This window comes from Lissotriton helveticus, chromosome 8 (assembly GCF_964261635.1).
Source record: "Lissotriton helveticus chromosome 8, aLisHel1.1, whole genome shotgun sequence".
Taxonomy (NCBI): domain Eukaryota; kingdom Metazoa; phylum Chordata; class Amphibia; order Caudata; family Salamandridae; genus Lissotriton; species Lissotriton helveticus.
Window position 1 is genome coordinate 1,485,348,789 of NC_136069.1, and position 22,074 is coordinate 1,485,370,862.

The 22,074-nt window shown below is 44.2% G+C and overlaps 1 protein-coding gene across 3 annotated transcripts in view; it reads right to left on the reverse strand.

Annotated features, from left to right (window-relative positions):
• The window catches only part of LOC144773424 (N-acetylated-alpha-linked acidic dipeptidase 2-like), a 776,499-nt gene that overhangs the window by 571,096 nt on the left and 183,329 nt on the right, over nt 1-22,074 (reverse strand). The window lies entirely within an intron of this gene.

The following is a 22,074-nucleotide window of genomic DNA, read 5'->3' on the forward strand; positions in this document are numbered from 1 at the left end:
CCCGCTCTACGGTGTAGAAAAAAGGGAACAGTGAGAAACTCTACCATGCCCAAGCCAATTGCTCTACACACATAACCCAAAAAACGCATGAAGGAGCCCGTCTGTCAAGGCAACAACCACACACGGGCTCCTTCATGCGTTTTTTGGGTTATGTGTGTAGAGCAATTGGCTTGGGCATGGTAGAGTTTCTCACTGTTCCCTTTTTTCTACACCGTAGAGCGGGGCCTCATACTCCCGAGCGGTTGCCGGGTGAGGTGAGGTCTTCACCCACACAAGGCTGGGTGAGTATCACTGTGAGGAAATGCCTCCAAGTGATTAAGCTATTATGCTTTTCCTTCTATGCAGAATGTCAATTATTCATGCAGGTGTGTTTTCTTTTACGGTTTCTCTGGACGTTCATGATGTTATATGCGTGAACTAGTGTTGTTGTACAATTATTTTTGTTTTTTGATAGGAAGAAGACTTACTTCTTTCCCGCCAGTGGACGTTCAAGCATTGAGGTTTCTGGTAGATATGTATCAATGAACCTATCTATTAGTTATACTTATTATTGTTATTATCACCTAATAGTCATAGTTGCAGTAGCTAGTTTAAATATAGGGTCCTGAAGAAAGCTGGGGTAATTCCCCGAAAGCTGAAACATGTCGACCAACCTGCACAGCGCCATGAGGTAGTCCTACTACCAGGCGTGTTTTTAAACCTTGACACAAAGATTTCTGTATACACATTCCGTCAGTATCTGTGTAGTCAATTTTAGTTACCACCACCACTTAAGCACTGCACTTTATTAAGTCCACTCCATGGCAAACATCATGGCTGGATGCCTGATATCCATTTCCACACCAGCACTGACTGGCTTGATGTGGTTTGGTTCAATCAGCAATTCCCACGTGACGTAAACTCCACCGCAAGGGTGGTCTGATGGGTCTTATACCAGCCATGTGGTTTCCAACATTCTCAACAGCATTGGTTCGCTCATGCATCCTGTTTCATAGTCACTAGTATAGTTACACACCACTTCCAGACCTGTTCTGCTCTATTATGTGTTTTGTGTTTGATAATAGGGGTGCGAGCAGACAGGTCAATAAATATATTCCCCTTGACCCTCCACAACGTCTGTTTTTTGAATTAATATATGTACATAAGGGCTGATGGTAGTGAAAATATTTAAAGGTTGCCATAAAAATGACAAACATCATGGTTTGTACATCCAGTAGAATTCCAGAATGTAAGCTGGACCAGACAGTCCCACATATGTAAGTATCGACCCTCTATTAACTGTACGGGTCTCATCAGGACAAACCCATCTGTCACTATATTCTAAAAAAAAAAGAGAGAAAAGAGGGCCCTTATTCCTTTAAATTATAAATCCAATTGCTAGTCATCGACTTTGTAAGAGTGCAAATCTGCCATACTTCTTGTATACAGTGTCCTTGAATAGATCAACCACTCGATTCATTTCAATCTCTTGAATTTCACATTGGTGGTACTGTAGCTACCACAAAGTGATGGGACAGAACATCAATGTTTCAGTCTATTTTTTGTATTTATTTTATTGGCATTTTTGACAAATATGCGACCATCACAATCATTGGCATTCAATGTCAACAGTAGATATACAGACTGTGTACATAAATACAACGCTAGGAATACATTGGTAAAAAAGCATCTCTTGAATATGACAAAAGCTCCAGACCACAATACCTTGCATCGGGGAATCCAGTCATTGCGAATGAGCGGACAGCCTCCCCACCGTCCAGGGAAGCACCTGTTGGTCATTCCACCAAAGAGCACTCCACCTCCCAGCCCGTGGTGAGTCAGCGTTAATCAGTCTGTGAGTTGGCGTCCGCCGTCCCAGTCAGGGCACCCCCATTCGTCTGTCTGTTAGTGTCCTCATCCTCCGCAGTGTCTCGCGCAGAACATCTATCAAGAAACAGGGTCCAGAAGTTTTTGGGCCTACTACGAGGAGGCAATAAGTCGCTGTACAGCTTTGTCTGCGTACTGCAATACGTCATTTCCCTGGACCACTGTGCTAGTGTAGGGGCCAGGCCCGCATCCAGTTGCGGGCAACATATCTTCTAGCCAGAAGGAAGGCCATATCAACCAGTCTCCTGTGCATCGGGCGTAGGGGCTTGGAATAGCCCAATATGGCTAATAATGGGTCAGGGGTCAGTGTCAGCTGCGTGATCTAGTTTACTTCTTTATACACTGAGTGCCAAAACATTAGGATATCCGGGCAAGTCCAAGCTACATGTAAAAAGTCAGCAAATTGATCCCCACACCTCTCACAAGTAGAGTTATCCTTCAAACCATATCTATGTAATCTTTCAGGGGTGTATTAGGTTCTATGTAGGTGTTTAAAGTGCAGTAGCCTATGGCGGCCATTCAGAGATATCTTTCTTGTACTCGTGCAGCAAAACTGCCACGCCTCTTCCCCTAGTTCTATTTGTAAGTCGGCCTGCCATGCTAGCCTCGGCATAATCCGCCGTCCTCTCAGAGAGAGCGATATGGTCCAAGTTAATAATCAGTTTAGTAGGGGCCTTAGTGTTGATAATGTAGTCAAAAGTTGTAACTACCGTGGGTTCCTCCATATCATCTTCACATAGTAGGGCCCTGAGGGCATTTCTCACTCTATGGAACTGGAAGCGCGATAGCAGGGAATGGGAACTGGCATCCATCTCAATCTCACTCCAGCTGCGGGCTCTGCCCTCAGCAAACAGATTCCCCATGGTATGTATATGCAGCCCTCTCAAAGCGTCCACAACACCCTTATCCCTACATGGGGGCAACCAGGAACAGCAAGCCATGGGCGCCTTAGGGGCATATAGCAGACTGCACGCCTGGGCGTCCATCATGTGGTGCCACGCATGCGTGACTGCATTCAGGGAATCAAGGAGACCCGTTCTTCGGTCTCGTGGTTTGGACAACAGTGCAGGCAATGGCGTAGGGTTCGCCACTATCGATTCAATATGTATGTGCGGGATATCCACTGGACCGTGTATCCAGTGGTAAGCATATGCGCTTTGCGCCGCATGACAATAAAGCTCCAGGTCAGGGGCATTCAGTCCACCCGTCGCGTACGGACGCACCAGTATTTTCCATGCAACTCTAGGCTGTTTCCTGGCCCATGCCAGTCGAACCATTAACGATTGTAGCTGTCGGAAGTGGTTCGATAACACCATTGGAATATTGCTAAATAAGAACAAAAAGCGCAGCAGCACAATCATTTTCATGAGCGAGATCCGCCCTAGCAGCGATAGTGGAAGAGCTATTGTGGTTCTGTAATTCTCAAACCTGACTCCATTTTAGTCTTGCCCTCACGTAGGCCTGTGAAGTAGGCCCAACGAACAAGTGGTCTGCCCTTCTGAGTTCGTGCATATATTAACTTGGGTTTTTCTGACTCTGAATGAACTGCAGAGAGAGTAACCCTTTTCACCTGAAACGGACCTTTTGCAAAAACAGTTTCACTAGCTGATCGTTGTCAGAGTTTTTCAATCACTGTTCAGGACCTCGTTAACCTTTATTTTCCTTGCACATATCTTATCCTAAACAATATCTAAATTGTTTCTTTCCTTACGACTTTCTTTTCTAAACATGGGTTTTTGCCATGTGTCGTGACTGCCATCTGGTGTTGCCTTTTACTAGGCCTCAGAAGTTAGTCTGCAAGCAAAGCAGTCTGACCTTTTGTGGGTCATATATACATTAACTAAGGTTTTGTTCGTGCACTGGAGTTAATTTCAGAAGCTGGCCTTTCACCTGGAATTGACCCTGCCAAGCCAATTTCCCTGCAAGATCGTTACCCACTTTCCCAATCACCATTCAAGACATTTGTTAACTTTTAAGTTTCTTTACGTTTCTGTTATCTTGCACATTATCTGAAACTACTTTTCTTTACTGTTTTTTTCATTTCATGGGTTACGCTTTCAATTAAGGGTTTGTGCGGGCCTTCCAGATTATTATTTAGATATGCTTATATATTAACTTGTGGGTTGGGACACTGTAAAATGAGCTTTACTATATGATGCTGTGTGATGTCATGTATTTCCTATTGGTTGAATTTTGGTGCAGGGGCGTGCATTTTAAATGTACCTTTTTGTGTATAAATAGGGATGTCTCGCCTTAGTAAAATTGAGCAGTTTCTTGAGTTGTACACCGTGTGGTATTACTGGGATTTCTGCTACTAGCTGCAGCTAATAAATTTGATCTCTGACGCCACCTAGAAGTATTCCGTGTCTCTGTATACCAAGGCAAGGGAACCCAGAGGACTTTGGGCGTATCCCTGGCGCCGCTGGGTACTTGAAAATCCAGTTCTTCAGTTGGCGCGGCCAACGTGGGACGACTTCAGTGGTAACGGTCCAAGCCCGAAGATTGCGAGGAGCCACGTGAGGAAATTCTGGAGGAGGGCCCCCACTTCATCGACCCCTGCATGTCGACGTGGACCAAAGGTCTTTTCTGCGAGGCTTCCCGCTTTCCAACGGCTACGAAGGACTGCTGCCCTGACTGTCGCCTTGTCTTGGACCCTCCGATTGATGTTTGTAAAGCGAGACGATAGACGGTCTTCTGGTGGCGTGACAGATATTTGGTTAAGTATAAGTGGGTCGCTCCCACGACTTTGTCTGGTTCCTTGGTTTTGATTTGGTTGCTGCAGTACCCAAAGCCGAAGGGCTTGTATATTTACGAGTGTATCATTTTTTGATTCCCTTTGAAGTTTGAAACCAGACTAGTGAGCAAGATGCCTGGTCTTGGTAAATTTGGTAATTGGTTTGTTTGTGGTAGTAACAGGGATTCCCGATTGGAGGATTCATGTCCGATACCTCCGGTTGGAACTCCGACTTATGACCTCTATTCAAAACACGGAGTGGGCCCTATTACTTATGATGCAGTATGGGTCCACTACACTAAAAATGATGGTGTTTTGCAATGGCCCCCACATGGTAGTTTTGAAACAGAGATTTTAGATAATCTAGAAGTTAAGCTATTTAGGAAGAAAGCCCGGCCGGCAATGTTGGACTCTTTCCGCCTTTGGCGTAAGGAAGCCAAACAGAGAGAAATTAAGCAAGCAAAGAGATAGGAAAGATAAGAATAGGTCAGTACTACAAGCTGCTAGACAGTTTAAGGAAGATGGAGAAGAGCGTGCGAGTGAAGTTTTAGATAGACAGCGTTGCATGGCCATAGATAAATGTTATCCGGCCTTGCTGTCTTCTCCTCCGAAAGTGATGGAAGACCCTGAAAAAGATCCTTTGATCTCTCATTTACTGAGAAAGCCACCTCCCTATGTGCAGGGTGCTACTGCGCCTCTATTATCCCCGGTTGTTCCACCCTTTGTTGTTCAACCTCCTGCTGTTGTTCAGCCACCCAGTGCTTCACAGATGGTTTTGTCTTCTCCTGCACAACCCATTCTAGGGTCGCCAGCTTTGCTATCAGCTTTGCCTCAAACTCCTTTGCCTTCTGCTTCTTCGACTTCTACTGTTCTTATCCCTACACCTTCCTTTCCTCAGAATACTTATTCTCCTGTTCTTAGGTCTACTTCTTCCCCTTCTGCTCGAAAACGAATGACCGAGACGGTTGTTAATTTGTTGTCACCATTGTTTGGGTCACTTAATATGACCCCTGTTTCGGAACGTAAGCAGACTCGTAGTCTGCTTCCTAGTTCTGAAGAACGGACAGTGTTGGATTTGTTGGCTCGTAAATGGATTATAAATGCCTCGAGGTATGATTTGCCAGAAGTTATGGATGTTTTCTTTCAGTGGGAACCGCCTAAGCAAAGGTATGTTTTTGATGTAATGTGTACTTTTCTGCGTCAGGAATGGGAAGATAATGAGTTGGGTCCGATTCCGCAGGATGTGCTCGATGTTCAGTCAGATTTTGCTAAACGGATGATAGTGGAATCTGATGTTACAGATGCCATAGAGACGATACTTGCTTTCAGATCTAGGCTCTCGCCTCAGACATTGTATGAACCCGATTCCTCTGTTAGGAGGAAAGCGAGACAGTATCCAATGAGAGAAGTTCCCCCAATTTGGAAGGAAGGGGACCCAAACGCTAATCCAGTTATTCTGCCGCATTTTCAGCGAATATGGGTACATGTCCCTTGGAAGAGAGCAGAGGTCTTGGCTCTTAAGCAGACCTTACCTGACCCTCGTAAGAATCCTGCTGGTTATTACAAGGAGTTGTCCCAGACAGTTGAAGCGTGTATTATGAATTTAGCTGACATCGATATGTTGATGGGTAATTTAGTCCCTCAACCTTTGTGGGCGAAGATTCGTCATGAGAATCATGCTGCTGAATTAGGCGATACCTGGACGAATATTGTTGCTGCAGATGGTAGACAGGAGGGAGGTGCTAAACCTGAACCTCTAGTTTCAGAATTACCAGGTAGAATTATTAATTTCATGAAAACGATGATGCCCGCTTTACGAGTGAATTGGGATAAGTTAGCAGCATGTAAGCAGAAGAAAGACGAGAGTGTATCTGATTTCTTCACTAGGTTTGAAGAGACGTTTATTGATCATAGTGGTCAGGATATGAGTACGGAGGGTGGTCAAAGGTTGTTTGTGGATAAATTTGTCTTTAATTTGCTTCCCGAACTCTCTAATAAGTTAAAGGACTCAGAGTTCATGGGCTGTCTCTTCGTCTGCCCAGATATTGGCTACTGCACAATATTACGAGAATAGGGATAAAGACGAGAAGGATAAAGTGGAGAAGAAAACTAAAGAGTTAAAGACGAAAGTTCTTTTGCAGCATGCTTATCCGCCTCGTCAGAATCAGCCTCAGTTTCAGCAACCTCCACAATTTCAGAGATTGTTACAGAAGCCTGAGCCTTATGTTCAGCGATTCTTTCCTGGCCCTAATCAGTGTGCTTATTGCAGAGAGGACGGTCATTACATGAATAGTTTCCCGGCTTTGTTACAGCGTGCGAATGGTGTATCTGGTCAGAGAGGTCGTGGTAGTTTTCAGCAAGCTCCTAGGGGTAGGGGACGTGGTGTGTTTCCCCAGAAGGAGCGTTCCTCTTCCCTACAGAATTCTGCGAATTATTTTGACAGACAGAATGTTCCGAGTGCTCAGTCTGCCCAGTATTTATTTATTTATTTATTTGGGCATTTGTAGAGCGCCTGGTGACGCCACTGGCGTGTCCCCGCGCTGTAGTAAGTGAAAGTGGCCGCCCCACCACCCATTAAAGGCTACCTGCTGAAAAGGTGAGTTTTAAGCTTTTTCCTGAACAGGGTTTCCGATGGTTCAAGTCGCAGTTCTGGAGGCAGAACATTCCAGCATCTGGGAGCGAGAAATCTGAAAGATCTCCCTCCCATGCGGGCCTTCCTTATCCTGGGCACCATTAATAGTCCGGTCTGAGAAGACCGTAACTTGCGAGTAGGCTCGTAGTGGGTCACCAGATTTTGAAGCGGTTCAGGGGATTTACCGCTCAGAATACGATGGCATGTGGAGAGGGCTTTAAACTCAACCCTCTTCTCCATAGGAAGCCAATGGAGGGCTTGAAGAGCAGGTATGGAGGGTGATCTCCTGGGAAGCCTGAGTACAAGCCGTGCCGCGGCGTTTTGAAGCACTTGAAGGCGGCCCATGACCTTTTTCGTGGCCCCCAGATAGAGCAGGTTCCCATAGTCAAGTCGCGAGGTGACCAGGGCGTGCACCAGCGTCCTTCGAGCAGAAATGGGAAGCAGGTCTAAGACTTTCCTTAAGGCTCTTAGGACACTGAAGCACATCCCCGTCACCCGGCTAACCTGGGGACCAAAGGCAAGGTCTCTATCCAGCCACACGCCGAGGTTCCTGGCCTCCTGACAAGGAGCAGGGACATCGCCCAGGCAGGGTGGCCACCACGCCGACGACCAAGCAGAAGGCCCTCCCCCCACCACGAGCACCTCGGTCTTGCTGCCGTTCAATTTTAAACAGTTTGCGGACATCCAGGTTGCAAGATCTTGCATGCAGTTCCTGAAGATGTCCGCTGCAAGACCGGGTGCACGCGATAGGGAGACGACCAACTGCGTGTCGTCGGCGTAGGACACCAGGCGAAGACCGTGTCTCTCCACGATGGTCGCTAGGGGGGAGACGTAGATATTAAATAGGGTTGGGCTCAGGGACGAACCCTGAGGCACGCCCTGGCCCAACTCAATCTCCCTCGAATAGCATTCACCCAGCCTGACCTGGAAGCACCTGTCAGACAGGAAGGACCCGATCCAGCCCAGCACGGCGCCTGTAACCCCACCTCCATTCAGACACTGTAGCAAGGTGGAATGTGCTACAGTGTCGAATGCTGCGGATTTGAGGATTACTATGTCGAAGGTGAGTGTTCTGGTTATAATGATAACTAGGACAGCCAAGGACAAAGAGAGGGAGTAGTGTCAGTTCCAGTAGATCAGAGTGGACCTTATGTTGAAGTGATTACACCAGGTGTGGTAGAACCTTTTCTTTTGGATACTGGTGCGATGAAGAGTTCTATTATGCACTCTAAACTTCCTGGCGCACCTTTGTCTGGCTTGACCAATGTTTTCGTAGGATTTTCAGGCGCCCCAGTTCGTAATCAGGTTTCTAGTCCTTTGTCCCTTTCGATTGGCCCTTGTGAATTGGAAGCTCCACTTATTTTAACGACTGGTTGTGGTGAGAATCTGTTGGGTTTGGACTTGCTGAAAAGATTGTATGCGACATTGCATTGTTCTCCTTCGGGAGTACAACTTACCCTTTGTAAGAAAGTGATTTCCCCAATGTATTTGTCTAAGGATTGTTTGCCACTGGAATTGCGTTCGCTTCCTGATACACTTTGGGCTACAGGTCCAAATGATGTTGGTCTTTTGCAGATTCCTACGTATGTTGTCACCCTTAAGTCGAATGCTAGGCTACCTCGTATTCCACAATACAAGATCTCGAGCGATGGCGAGAGAGCTCTTTTAGCGATTGTTTATGATCTGGTTGAGAAGGGTGTAGTTGAGGAAACGAGAGGTAATGTGTGTAACAGTCCTGTTTTGCCTGTTCTTAAACGTACTGATGCTTCTCAGCAACCTGTGTATCGGTTTGTGATCGACCTTCGAGAGGTAAACAAGATAGTAGTGCCACAGTTTCCTGTGGTACCCGATATCACTGCTTTGTTGACTTTGATTCCTGCTTCGCCAGCTTGGTTTTCTGTCATCGATTTGAAGAATGCTTTCTTCAGTATTCCTATTGCTGAGGAGAGCAGGGATATTTTTGGCTTCTCATTAGGAGGCCGAAGCTTCCGGTTTAAGAGAGCTCCCCAAGGTTATTGTGAAAGTCCCTCCATCTATAGTCAGGCGTTGAAAACTCAGCTGGACGGTTTTGTGTTACCTGTTGGTGCTACTCTTATTCAGTACGTCGATGATTTGTTGATTACTACTGGTGATGAAAAGATTTGTAAAGAGGCTACTCTTTCTTTGTTGCGGTATTTGTCTGACCTTCATCATAAAGTGTCACCTTCAAAGTTGCAATATTGTCGCCAAGAAGTGACCTACTTAGGTCATCTCTTGTCGAAGGAGGGAAGGAGATTGACCCCAGAACGAATGTAAGCAATTGCGCAAATGAATGTGCCATCCACGCAGAGAGAAGTGCGTGCCTTTTTAGGTATTACATCGTATTGTAGACAGTGGATCCCCAATTTTTAAATGTTGGCGAAACCACTGTTGGCATGGACTCTGAAAGATACTCCGCATCCTCTTCCTTGGTCTGACGAAAGTCAGAAAAGTTTTTCTGAACTACGCGATGCATTGTGTTCGGCTCCTGTGTTGGGTACTCCAGACTATAGTATGCCTTTCACGTTGTACGTGCACGAGAGAGAAGGTTGTGCGTTGTCAGTGTTGACACAACCATTCGGGGACAAGCAGCGTCCATGCGCGTATTTTTCAGCAATGTTAGACCCAGTTGCTAAGGCGTTGCCGAGTTGTCTGAGAGCTACAGCTGCAGCGGCTGTTTCTAGCCGACAGTCTGCTGGTTTGGTATTGGACAATACGTTGATTGTGATGGTCCCACATGCAGTGGATACCTTATTAAACAGAACTAAGACACAGCACCTTACTGGGGCACGTCTGTCAGGTTACGAGTTGACATTGTTGGCTAGTCATGTTCACATTAAAAGATGTAATGTGCTGAATCCAGATACGTTGTTACCGATCTCTACAGAGACGGATCCTCAGGAACAGCATGATTGTTTTCTTCGTACAGAGGAAGAAACGAAAGCTAGAGTCGATCTAAGGGATACTCCCCTTACGGATGTTGATGGTACCCTATGGGTAGATGGTTCGTGTTTTAAGCTTCCGAATGGTGAAACAACTGCAGCGTATGCTATTACAACTTTACATACAGTTGTTGAGACAGCACGCATACCACAGAATTCTGCGCAAGCAGCAGAGTTGATTGCATTGACGAGAGCGTGCGTGTTGTCAGAAGGAAAGCGAGTGAATGTTTACACCGATAGCCAGTATGCGTTTGGTGTTGCCCATAGTTTTGGGCGTTTATGGAGAGAGTGTGGGTTCCTTACTTCGCACGGAACCAAAATACAGCATGGGCAGTTGGTGAATGAACTTTTGGAATCTCTCACTCTCCCAAAGCAGATTGCAATTGTGAAGTGTAGTGCGCATAAGAAAGTTGTGGACAATGTTTGTCGAGGGAATACGTTTGCGGATGAAGTTGAGAAGGAAACGGCTAAAGACATGATGATCCGTATGTATATTGCAGGCCCAGCTAATTGGGTTATGGCTGGTGGAATGTGTGAAGACACAATAGAAAGTGTGAAAATGATTCCGGCTGAAGCGACTGAGAAAGAAGTGAGTGTTTGGAGAGAAACTACGGGTATGTTGGATTCGAAAGGTTGTTGGATTGAGTTGTCAGAGCACCAGCGATGGTTGTTACCAGATGCGTATGTGCTTCCAGTTGTTACGATGGCTCATGGATTGGCTCACATTAGTTCAAAAGGGATATGCAAGTTGTTGGCTCCGGTATGGCAGAATAGTGGAATTCCCAAACGTGCAGAGAATCTGGTCAAGAATTGTATGGTGTGTTTGATGCATAATCCTGGTAAGGGAACTCCAACTCCAGCTGGTCATTTTGCTCCTCCAACGTATCCATTTGAGGTGATACAGCTAGACTACATTCACATGGAGAGATGCAATAATTTGAAGTATGTCCCTTTGGTTGTTTGCGCCTTTTCCAGATGGATAGAGGCCTACCCCCTAAAGGATAATACTGCCAAGGTTTTGCTCAAATAATTTTTCCCTAGGTATGGAATGCCACAGATTATATGGTCTGACAATGGAAGTGAGTTTGTGGGTCAGATAATGAAGAAAGTGTGTGCGGGCTTGGGCATCAAGCAGAAATTTCATGCTGCGAATCATCCACAGTCAGCGGGTTTGGTTGAGGGTTATAATGGGACATTGAAGCTTAATCGACCCCGACGCAATCGAACCCGGTGGCAGCTAGTTCGCGCCTGCTGCGGTGCTCGTGGGCTCGCTACATATTTTATTGCTGAATTTTAAAAATTGTTTGTTTGGCGCTATTTCTCTTACCTGGCTGCCGCTCCTCATACACCATCGCCGCTCCCCTAGCCCCGGTCCGGCACGGCTGAGTGCCGCTTGATCCGGAGGGCTGACGGGGTTGCGGCCGCCATCTTGAGGGGACAGACCAGTTCCTAGGGCAGCGCTCCAGCCTCCGTGCTCCTAGGCTTCATAAGGGAAGCTCAATGCGCACGCGCAGCGGACGCGTGCAGCGGGCGCGCCAAAGGCAAGCCCGTCTGCACCCGTCCGCGGCCGGCCGGGGCTAGGGGAACCTTGCTATGCCCAAATTTTAACTTACTCTTCAGATGAGCTCCTTGCCCATCAAAACTACGGTGTTCTTAGTACTGCCTTTGTGTCCACTATATTGAACCTCGGCCTTGCCCGACCCCAGTCGTTCCCTCCCATGGCCCTCACCCGTCCTCCTACCTCTTACCTGCCTCATCATCCCCTGGAACCTGCCCAGACTTCTAGCTTAGGAGCCACCATCTCGGCTGGTCTATTAAACACCAGATCAGCGGTGAAGCACCAACTAGAACTCTTCGATTTTTTAGATAGCCATAAACCTGATCTGTTATTTTTGACAGAAACCTGGTTCTGCCCCGATTCCCTCCCTAATATTCTTGCACTACTTCCCTCCACTTACTACGCACTACGGGCGGATCGACCATCGGGCAGGGCAGGCGGAGGGGTTGCTTTGATCATCCGCTCGGACTTTCATTTTCAAACCCTTTCCTGTCCGGCCATCAAGGGAACCGAGTGTTTGGTGATTCGGTCGGCATCCTTTCAAACCCCCGTAACCTGTGTCCTCGTCTACTGCCCCCCCTGGCTCTACCCCTCATTTCTTAGTTGAATTTGAGGAGTTGTTGGCCACATTACTAGTCAATAATTCTTCCGTATTAGTCCTTGGTGACTTCAACTTTTGGCCCTCTGATCCGGCAGAAGACACAGCATCTAGGAATTTCACAGACTCCCTCCTTAGCCTCAATTTTACTCCTCATGTATCCGCTCCCACTCACAGTAAGGGCCACATTTTAGACCAAATCTGGTCTCTGAATATTCCAGTTTCCCCCCTCACTATCACCCCTTGTATGTGGTCAGATCACTTCCTAATTTTGTTCACTTTAAACCTGCACCGACCCAAACGCCCAGCCCTTCCCAGGAACATCTGGGCCAGCAATTGGAGCAAGGCAGACATCCCTGCCTTCTGTTCCACTTTGCAAAACTCCAACCCTTCCCTGGAGTAACTCTCTCCACCATCGCAGGTTGCTACGATTAATGCTTGGTTATCCAGGTCTTGCAACCAGGTTGCCCCCCTGAAACGCGTTGCAGTGAAACGCGCCCACAATGTAAACCATTGGTTTTCTGATGAACTTAAGGGTAAGAAGCTTGCTGCTCGCCAGGCCGAACGCGCATGGAGGCGCTCTTATTGCCCTATACTAAAAACCCAGTATTCACTTTTGCTTAATGCATATAAAAAGGCAATCCTCTCAGCTAAGACTGACTATTTCTCTGGAAAAATACTTTCAGCAGGAAATCAGTCTAGAGAAATCTGCTCTACTGTACATGAGCTGGCTCTATCAGATAGAACTACCTTAAAACCTCTGCCTTCCCAAGCTCTCTGCGATTCTCTGAATAATTTTTTTGTGGAGAAAATTGAAGCCATCAAAGCCAACATGCCTCCCCCTCCCCCACTCCCCCCGGCCCCGGACCCCCCCCCCTAATAGGCTTTATCTGGACCATATTCCTTTGCTGACTGAAGAATCGCTGTCCTCTCTGGCAGCGAAAGTTAAATCTGGCTCCCCTTTAGATATCTGTCCAGCGCACATCTTAAAAGAAATCTTTCGGGCCTGCCCTGCTCCTCCTTTGACATTCCTAAATGACTCTTTAGCGATTGGCGTAGTCCCAAAACTCCACAAATCAGCCATAATCATCCCTCTCCTAAAAAAAACCCGGTGCTGATCCCACTTCCCTAACGAACTACCATCCTATTTCCCGTCTCCCTTATCTGGGAAAAATCTTGGAGCGCCACGTCGCCGCTGTCCTCACTTCTTTCTTGGAGGATAGCGGTTACCTGGCCCCCCCGCCAGGCCGGATTTCGCCCCCACCACTCTACGGAGAAGGTTGTGGTTTCGGTTCTGGACAGCTTGAGGGAGGGAATGGACAGAGGCCAACCTCAGGCCTTGGTCCTCCTTGATTTGTCCGCTGCTTTTGACACGGTTGACCACTCCATCCTCCTCACCCGTGTCAGGGCAGCGGGCATCAGGGGGCCCCCTCTGACCTGGCTGACCTCCTTCTTGAGGGACCGAACCCAGGCCGTCCATCTTGATGGGTTTTCTTCTCCTCCACTTAAGGTGCACTGCGGTGTTCCCCAGGGTTCCTCTCTGTCCCCTCTTCTATTCAATCTCTATATTTTCCCTCTTATTTCTGCTCTTCAACAGCTGGAGGTCACCGTCTTTAATTATGCGGATGACCTTCAGTTGATCTTCAACCTTTCCGACTCCTCTAAATCTATTTCTAATTTTCAATCAATTATGATTTTCATCAGAGACTGGATGAACTTTAGCCATCTTAAACTCAACCCAGACAAAACTGAGCTGGTTTTGACGGGTGGAGCATCCAGTCCCTGGTCCCCCACGTTCTGGCCCACTGCACTTGGTTCCCCTCCTTTACCCTCGTATTCTGTTAAGACACTTGGGATCACACTAAATCGAAATTTAACTTTGCACTCCCAGATCAGCACGGTGGTGTCTTCTTGTTTCTTTACTCTTCGCACTATTAGGAAAATCTCAAGATTCTTTTCAGTTCCTGCTCTCAAACTCCTCATGATGGCGATGGTTCTGTCCCGGCTGGACTACGGCAGCATCCTCTACAATGGCGTCCCAGCTTATGCTCTTCGACGCCTACAGCTGGTACAGAACCAAGCGGCACGCCTTATTTTTGGCCTTCCTATTTATTTTTATTTATTTTTTTTTAATTTATAGAGCGCAAACAAATACCACAAATGGTGTCTCGGCGCTAAGCAGACAGAGGGGCACCTCCTGTGCATTATTGAATGAATAGCCAAGTCTTCACTTGCTTTCTAAAAATCATCAGTGAAGAGCTGCTTTTTATATGGTGGGGCAAGGTATTCCAGAGTCTCGAGGCGGCCACCATGAAGCGTCTGTCTCCCCAAGTAACTGTTCTCACCCGTTGAATGCATAGGGATGCGGATCTGGCAGATCTTAACGCTCTCTTAGGGACATAGACCTGCAGTGATTCCCTAAAAAAATCAGGTCCTTGACTATTCAGTGCTTTGTATATAATACACAAAGCCTTGAATTTGGTTCTCTTTTTTACTGGTAGCCAGTGTAGTTGGTAAACGATAGAGGAGATGGGTGCGAACTTGGGGGTTTTAGTCAAAATTCGTGCAGCAGCATTCTGCACCATTTGTAACTTTTTAAAGACCTGCTCCTGAGCATTCAGCAGAAGCCCGTTACAGTAGTCCACCTTGGATAATACCAAGGAGGACATAAGGGTTTTCCCTGCCGACAGGGGAAGGTAAGGTAGCAACTTTTTCACTTTTCGTAGCGTGAAAAAGGAAGAAGAGACTACTGCATTGGCATGATTGGTGAAACTTAGTTTGTTGTCAAACAACACTCCTAGGTTTCTGACCTTTGAAACTGGGGTGGGTGGATTACCCATTTCAGATGGCCACCAGATTGGGGACCAGGATGGTTTTAGGTCTCCAAACACCATTACCTCAGTCTTATCGGTGTTTAATTTTAGACAGTTCCTGTCCATCCAGTGACTAATGGCTCTCATGCCCGTCTGAAAGTTGGCTGCCACTTCGATCCCATTTTTATGCACTGCTAGCACCAACTGAGTGTCGTCGGCGTACGAAGTCACTCCCATTCCATGGGTTTTAATGACCCTCGCCAAGTCCGACACATAGATGTTAAAAAGTGTTGGACTTAGCGAGGATCCCTGGGGGACTCCGCAGGGCAGCACAAACGTGGGTGAATAGAAGTTCCCCATCTTTACGGACTGTTCTCTGTTAGACAGGAAAGAAGCCAGGAGCTCCGCAGCTTTACCCTGTATGCCCATAGCTGTGACACGGTCGATCAGAATGTTATGATCGACCGTGTCAAAGGCCGCTGAGAGATCCAGCAAGATCAGAACGGCCGTACCACCCTGGTCCATGATCTGTCTGATCTCTTCAGAAGCCTTGATGAGCGCCGTCTCCGTTCCATGTCCTCTCCTAAACCCATACTGAGTGTTATCTAGCAGATTGTTATAATCAATGTAGCTAGCCAGCTGTTTGTTTATAACTTTTTCAAGTATTTTAGATGGAAAAGGAAGGGCTGCTATAGGGCGATAACTTTTTAATTCCAAGGTGTTAAGGGTGGGTTTCTTTAGAAGTGGCTTTATTATAGCAGTTTTCCATCTTTGAGGAAATATTCCTGATTCACAGACGGTGCTGCAGATGTTCTCCAGGATTGGAGCTACCACATCAGATGTTAATTTAATGATTGTCGGTGGGCAGGGATCCAGTGGGGAACCCGACATAGTTGTTTTAATGAGGTCTTTTATTTCTGACAGTGATGGAGGGAGAAATTCATTCAGAAAGGAGGATGTGGGTTGTGAGTTCTTAAGGCTATCTGATGGTTCCTCTGTCATGATGTTATTGAACTTATCGAAGATTTCTGTGACCTTGGTCCTGAAAAAGTCAGCCATTTGATCACAGAAATCTTGGGTAGTCTCAGTAGTATTTGCTGCTGGTATAGTTGTTAGTGTTTCAAAAATCTGTGGGTTGTAACTCACGGTCACTCCCAGACCTGATGCACAGCTTTACTCCTTTTAACTACTGTTCAAAAATATTCTCAAAGTTCTCAAACTTCAACCTTACATGAATTGAATTTTAAACATGGTTTTATTCACCAATTAGTTCATCAAATTATTTTTCTGTGGTTATCACAAATTTTTTAAAACATGATTTTCAACATTCAATTTATACAGTTACTCTTTGGTGTGAATTCCATCACACTTAACACAGCCCATAACATAATTCATTTTGAACTGCAAACAAAAGTTCAATTCGGCCCGATGCATTTCGGGACCCTGTCCCTTCTTCGGGGGCCTTCCTATGGACACAAAATTAAATAGTCTGTATTACTCTCTTCATTATTCAAACATCGTTTCAACTCATAGGCACGTTCCGGCCTCAAATCTACCACCAAGTTTCCATCATCATATGTTCACATAACACTGTGTATAAAACACATAAGAATACTCCCAATTTTCTATTTACTCTCTGTAAAACATGTCATGGCATATTCCTTATTATTAATATCTTTACACTCGTATCAATATGATGGTGCTTATTTCATCCATGGGGTGCCTGCCTTGCTGTTAAAGTGATTCCAAGGTTAAACATTGCCTCTTTGGGGATTCCTACGTTGTACCCATTGGACCCATGGTTTGTAGCCGAAACCCGCTAAACATTTCTTAATGTGTGTTCCTCATTCCATATATACAAATGTATCGTGCTGTTTACCTTGTCTAACGCGATGATATGCTGCTTGCTTCTCAGGAATAAACGTGGACGGCTAACTGCTCATAACGTGCTAAAAAAATGAAGTGTGAGTGTGATTAATGTTTGCACTCACTTAAGATTGACCTGCTAACGTGTACCAACTTATCGTTACTCTGCATTATTTACCTTGAACGCACTCGGCAATGACCGACTTCTAATCAGGGTGTGCAATTTTCAAAGCGTTTCTTCCTTCGTGTTCACAGTTTCTGTTTGTAAAAAAATATGTGTCAGACGAACTATTCTATGCGTGCATTTGCTTAATCTTAATAAAGTGAAGTTTCAGGCAAAAGCCATCCGGGAAACTCACCCGCTGCTCCGTAATCTTGTTACTCTCAATGGTGACCGTTCAGCGCGAATAGTCTCGCGTTCGTACAAACGCGACTTATCTAACTCTCACTGACCTCGTTTCCTCTGGGAATAGGAAGGCGCCATGTTGGAATGGTGTCAACTATGCGGAAAGCGGGAAGGAATCTATGTTTAATACTCATCTGGCACTACGTTTGTGTGATTTGCTACTTCTAAAAACAAACGAAAATGATGTGCAGAAATGAACATAAATGTTATGTACAATCCTCAGTCTACCTCACTGGGCGTTATTACTGTTCATGCTAGTGAATACACTGTGTGCCTGCAATTACTCGGTTCTGCATAAATGACGTATCAATTAGAATGTATTTACAAATGTAGTGTACATGATAAGTGTGTAGAACACATATTATTCAACAATTATATCCACATTATTCCCAATTAATTTTTCAAACAATTTTTCAATTTTTACAAAAAGCAAGCCATATCCAATTTGTCATTTAATCCACGGGGCTCCATGGTTTCAAATTTTTTGATCAGCATTATTTCCCTTTGGGATAAGAATTTTTGATTGTCCCTCCCTGGTTTTACTTCGATTTTCTCTATCACTAAGAATCTTAATTGGGAGATATTGTGCTTTTTTTCTAACCAATGTGCTGCTAAGTTAGAGTTGGTGTTTTTAGTTCTTATCATACTTTTGTGTTCTCCTATTCTAGTCTTAACTTTCCTTTCTGTTTTCCCTATGTACATCAGCCCACACGGGCATTTGATACCGTAGATTACGAAGTTAGAGTTGCAATCTGCTGATAATTTCAGTGGTATTTGTTTACCCGTTCTTGGATGTGATACAAATGTTTGTTGCATTACATTGTTGCAATTAATACAGTTATTGCATTTCTTCATTCCCTTGTGCTCCGTTAGTTGTGGTTTCCTTTTCGATTTTAATTCCTCCTTTAAGTTTTTGCTTCTTTTATAGGCAAAGATCGGTCTTTCTGCGAAAATCTTGTTGAAATCTTCATCTTGTTGTAATAGTTCCCAACGGTTTACAATGATCTTTTTTATATTCCGGGATTTGGTGGAATATTTAGAAACGAAGACACTCCTTTGCTTAGTTTTAGGTGTTTTCACATTTTTAAGTAGACTTTCACGACTCAAATTTTTGACCTTTTCTTCAGCTTTGTTGATACACGTTGCTGGATATCCCCTTTCTTGAAACTTATTCTTGATCCTCTGCATATCTACTTCTTGTGCTTCTGGGGATGAACATATTCTTTTACTTCTTAACATTTGTGAAAATGGTAAGTTTTCAATTAGTTGTGGAGTGTGAAAGCTGCTGAATAACAAGGTATTATTGCGGTCAGTAGGTTTGACATAAGTTTGAGTTTTCAACTTCATCTGACTTCTGGTGATTTGCACGTCCAAGAATGATATTTCTTTCTCATTAATCAAGTGCGAAAATGTAATCCTGGGATTTTTTTGATTCAGATCTTGAATGTTTTCCACTAAAGTTTCAGGTGAACCTTTCCAAATCAAAAATATATCGTCTATAAAACGGCGATACATTAATAATGAGGTTGTCCATGCGTCATTGGTCAAAATGTACTGCTCCTCAAATTGCGCCATAAAAATATTAGCGTAAGTCGGTGCTCCTCCAAAACCCATACTGGTTCCACTGATCTGTAAGAAGAACTTGTTATCAAAATGAAAATAGCTGTGTTGTAAACAAAACATTAAGAGTTCAAGCAAAAATATTTTGTTGGCTCCAATGTCCTCCATTTGCAGTAATGCCCACTCTGTCGCTTCAATTCCTTCTTTCAGTGGTATAGACGTATAGAGTGAGTTCACATCTATAGTGCAGAATGTCCATTGGTCATTTTCTTTCAATTTTACTGTTTCCAGTAAATTTAAAAATTCAGTGGTGTCTTTAATGTTTGTTTTCCAGTTGGTTACAAATTTTTGCAAGAATGTATCTATGTACTTCCCTAATGGTTCAAATATTGAACCTACTCCCGAAACTATGGGTCTGAATGGTGGATTTTTCAAGTTCTTGTGCACCTTGGGGAGCATATAAATATGGGGTCTTTTTAATTCAGTGTCTACCAAGAATTGTGATGTTTTCGTTGTGATCCATCCCATATTTAAGGCATTTTACAAAATAGTATCCAAAGCTTTCCGTATATCATTGGTGGGGTCTCTTTCCAAAGGTAAATAGGTTGTCTCATCCATTAGGTGTTCCTCAATTTTTCTTTGGTAAAATGTTGCATCCATAATTATTAGAGCTCCACCTTTATCGGCTCTTTGAAACTCTAATGTCTTCAATTCTGCTAGTTCTTGTAGAATTCTTCTTTCATTTTTTGAAAAATTCGTTCTTTTTCTCGCTTGAAAGTTGAGTTTTGCTATGTCTTGGAGCACCAATTTTTCGAACATGTCAATAGTCTTATGAGAGGTTGGTGCTGTGAATGTACTCTTCGGCTTAAATTCTAAGTATTCTTTCGTGGCTGTTTGTGTCGGATCAGGGACTACATTGTTGAAGAAGTGGCGTAATCGAATAGTTCTCATAAATTTATAGAACGCTATTTCAGTTTCTGTTAGGTTGGAATTATACGTTGGTACAAATGATGTTCCTTTGTTTAGTACGTCTATTTGTTTCCTGCTTAATTCGATTGAAGAAATGTTGATGACTATGTCTTTCCGCTCCTTAAAAATGGTTTTTTTGTCGCTGTTTCTTTTTGCTTTTCCTCTTCTGATCTTGGTAGGTTTGTGCTGGTTTTGTCTGGCGGTTGAGTTGTCTCCTGTACCTGAGCCAAAAAAGAAGGATCCACTGTTGTACTCTTTTGCACTATTGCAGTTGTTACTGTTGACGTTGTTGGTATGTTTCTTTGAATTGGTGCTCTTGTGGCTGCTATTTCGCTATCTGAAACCACGCTTTCATTGGATGATGTGTGTTGTTGTTTCTGTGGTCTCCTTTGCGCGTACATTTCAGCCCAGGTGTAAACTTCGTTTAAACGATAATCTATTGTGTCCCTTTTAAATTTTCTTAATTTTCTTTCTTGAAGTTCTTTCTCATACTGATCCAGTCTTTTGTTGATTTCCTCCAGACGGCTGTTCCAATCTTCTTGCTCAAATCTTTTGGATGTGTCTCTTTGCAAATTGAATATTTCTTCTTCTAGTTCTCTGATTGACTTGGATAATTCTTCTATGATTAGTAGGATTAAATCGAGAGAGCACTTGTTAAGCACTGAGTACCATCTTTCCATGAAGGCTTTGTTGTGTTGTAGTCTGAATAAGAGGGGTTTAATCGCCAATCTCAGCCCTCTGGGGATACGCTGATGCTTGTGGTACTGAATGAGTGTAGTTGCGTGTAACCTCTGATTGAGTTCTCTTCGCATGACAAATTCCATGTTTTTTAATTGTTGTATCGCTGAGCCTTGGTGGGACTCGAAGCTTTTAGTAGCCTTAATTAATCCGTAGATTTCCTTGGCTTCATCTTCCGTGAATGCTTTGGTGTTGGCTCTATTATCTGTTGTGCCAGCTATACTTTCAAAAGTTGACATTGTGTTCACGTGGGTGCTCTGGTCGACGTGGGCAGTTAGGTTACTATAATTCAGAGAAAATATGTAGTCGGCCCTTGGCACTCCTTAGTTAGTATTTGCTCAATTATAATAATCGTTACTCTAGGTGCTTGATCCAGCTATTGCGTGCTATCAGGAACCATGGGGCTGCCTTTCCCCCTGTTTCTCTAATATTTCAAAAATCTGTGGGTTGTAACTCACGGTCACCGTTGGGAACTATTACAACAAGATGAAGATTTCAACAAGATTTTCGCAGAAAGACCGATCTTTGCCTATAAAAGAAGCAAAAACTTAAAGGAGGAATTAAAATCGAAAAGGAAACCACAACTAACGGAGCACAAGGGAATGAAGAAATGCAATAACTGTATTAATTGCAACAATGTAATGCAACAAACATTTGTATCACATCCAAGAACGGGTAAACAAATACCACTGAAATTATCAGCAGATTGCAACTCTAACTTCGTAATCTACGGTATCAAATGCCCGTGTGGGCTGATGTACATAGGGAAAACAGAAAGGAAAGTTAAGACTAGAATAGGAGAACACAAAAGTATGATAAGAACTAAAAACACCAACTCTAACTTAGCAGCACATTGGTTAGAAAAAAAGCACAATATCTCCCAATTAAGATTCTTAGTGATAGAGAAAATCGAAGTAAAACCAGGGAGGGACAATCAAAAATTCTTATCCCAAAGGGAAATAATGCTGATCAAAAAATTTGAAACCATGGAGCCCCGTGGATTAAATGACAAATTGGATATGGCTTGCTTTTTGTAAAAATTGAAAAATTGTTTGAAAAATTAATTGGGAATAATGTGGATATAATTGTTGAATAATATGTGTTCTACACACTTATCATGTACACTACATTTGTAAATACATTCTAATTGATACGTCATTTATGCAGAACCGAGTAATTGCAGGCACACAGTGTATTCACTAGCATGAACAGTAATAACGCCCAGTGAGGTAGACTGAGGATTGTACATAACATTTATGTTCATTTCTGCACATCATTTTCGTTTGTTTTTAGAAGTAGCAAATCACACAAACGTAGTGCCAGATGAGTATTAAACATAGATTCCTTCCCGCTTTCCGCATAGTTGACACCATT